The sequence below is a fragment of the Ciconia boyciana genome, unplaced genomic scaffold (genome assembly GCF_034638445.1).
Source record: "Ciconia boyciana unplaced genomic scaffold, ASM3463844v1 HiC_scaffold_38, whole genome shotgun sequence".
NCBI classification, from domain to species: domain Eukaryota; kingdom Metazoa; phylum Chordata; class Aves; order Ciconiiformes; family Ciconiidae; genus Ciconia; species Ciconia boyciana.
Window position 1 is genome coordinate 591913 of NW_027328406.1, and position 2680 is coordinate 594592.

A 2680-nucleotide genomic window follows, 5' to 3' on the forward strand; every position below is an offset into this window, starting at 1 on the left:
AACTGGTTTCGCGCCGTTTAAACTGGTTTAACTCCACTTCAAACTGGTTTGGCCCCATTCAAACTGGTTTGACCCCGTTTAAACTGGTTTGACCCCGTTTAAACTGGTTTTACACCGTTTAAACTGGTTTTACACCATTTAAACTGGTTTCGCTCCAATTTAAACTGGTTTTCCCATTTCAAACTGGTTTGGTCCCAGTTCAAACCGGTCCAGCCCCATTTCAACTGGTTTCGCCCGCCCTTATACTGGTTTTGACCCCGTTTATACTGGTTTCACCCCATTTTAAACTGGTTTTGCCCCCTTCCAACTGGTTTTCCCCATTTAAACTGGTTTTCCCCATTTAAACTGGTTTTAACCCCATTTATACTGGTTTAACTCCATTTTAAACTGGTTTCACCCAATTTAAACTGGTTTCGCCCCATTCAAACTGTTTTTTCCCCATTTTAACTGGTTTCGCCCCATTCAAACTGGTTTTACTCAATTTTAAACTGGTTTCTCCCCCTTTATACTGGTTTTAACCCTGTTTAAACTGGTTTCGCCCCATTTAAACTGGTTTTAAGTCCATTTATACTGGTTTAACTCAATTTTAAACTGGTTTTGCCCCGTTTAAACTGGTTTTTCCCCATTCCAACTGGTTTCACCCCAATTCAAACTGGTTTTAACCCCATTTATACTGGTTTAACTCAATTTTAACTGGTTTTTCCCCATTCTAACTGGTTTTGCCCCAATTTAAACTGGTTTTGCCCCAATTCAAACTGGTTTTTCTCTATTCTAACTGGTTTCACCCCAATTCAAACTGGTTTTTCCCCATTCCAACTGGTTTCGCCCCAATTTTAACTGGTTTTTCCCCATTCCAACTGGTTTCGCCCCAATTCAAACTGGTTTTTCTCTAATCCAACTGGTTTCACCCCAATTCAAACTGGTTTTTCCCCATTCCAACTGGTTTCGCCCCAATTCAAACTGGTTTTTCCCCATTCCAACTGGTTTCGCCCCAATTCAAACTGGTTTTTCTCTAATCCAACTGGTTTCACCCCAATTCAAACTGGTTTTTCCCCATTCCAACTGGTTTTGCCCCAATTCAAACTGGTTTTTCTCTAACTGGTTTCACCCCAATTCAAACTGGTTTTTCCCCATTCCAACTGGTTTCACCCCAATTCAAACTGGTTTTTCTCTAATCTAACTGGTTTCACCCCAATTTAAACTGGTTTTTCCCCATTCTAACTGGTTTCACCCCAATTCAAACTGGTTTTTCCCCATTCCAACTGGTTTTGCCCCAATTCAAACTGGTTTTTCCCCATTCCAACTGGTTTCGCCCCAATTCAAACTGGTTTTTCTCTAATCCAACTGGTTTCACCCCAATTCAAACTGGTTTTTCCCCATTCCAACTGGTTTCACCCCAATTCAAACTGGTTTTTCCCCATTCCAACTGGTTTCACCCCAATTCAAACTGGTTTTTCTCTAATCTAACTGGATTCACCCCAATTTAAACTGGTTTTTCCCCATTCTAACTGGTTTCACCCCAATTCAAACTGGTTTTTCCCCATTCCAACTGGTTTTGCCCCAATTCAAACTGGTTTTTCCCCATTCCAACTGGTTTCGCCCCAATTCAAACTGGTTTTTCCCCATTCCAACTGGTTTCGCCCCAATTCAAACTGGTTTTTCCCCATTCCAACTGGTTTTGCCCCAATTTAAACTGGTTTGTCCCCATTCCAACTGGTTTTGCCCCAATTTAAACTGGTTTGTCCCCATTCCAACTGGTTTCGCCCCAATTCAAACTGGTTTTTCCCCATTCCAACTGGTTTTGCCCCAATTCAAACTGGTTTTTCCCCATTCCAACTGGTTTTGCCCCAATTTAAACTGGTTTGTCCCCATTCCAACTGGTTTCGCTCCAATTCAAACTGTTTTTTCCCCATTCCAACTGGTTTCGCCCCAATTCAAACTGGTTTTTCTCTAATCTAACTGGATTCACCCCAATTTAAACTGGTTTTAACCCCATTTATACTGGTTTAACGCAATTTTAACTGGTTTTTCCCCATTCCAACTGGTTTCGCCCCATTTGGGGGTTCAGGGGGGATCTGGGGGTACGGGGGGAGGGGTCGAAAAATGCGCTTTTTAGTTAAAAAACCTTAAAAAAACCACTTTTTTATTGAACGTTTGGAAAAGAGCGAGAGCTACCGGCTACGGAAAAGAGACGCCTGTGGGGGGGGGGAGGGGCACCCCAAAAAAGAGAGGGGGCCCCCCAAAGAGGGACCCCCCAAAAAAGAGGGGGACCCCTCCCCCCCGCCGATAAATACAGCTAAATTAAAAAAAAAAACAAACAAAAACAACAAAAAAAAAACAAAAAAAAAAGAGGGGGGGACACCCCCACGGCGGGGTTTTGGGGTCCCCCCCGGGGGTGGTTGGGGTCCCCCTAATGGATTTTGGGGTCCCCCCGTGGAGTTTTGGGGTCCCCCAATGGATTTTGGGGTCCTCCCGGGGGGTTTTGGGGTCGCCCAGGGGATTTTGGGGTCCCCGTGGGGTTTTGGGGTCCCCCAATGGATTTTGGGGTCCCCCGGGGGTTTTGGGGTCCCTCAATGGATTTTGGGGTCCCCCGGGGGTTTTGGGGTCGCCCAGGGGGATTTTGGGGTCCCCCAATGGATTTTGGGGTCCCCGTGGGGTTTTGGGGTCCCCCAATGGATTT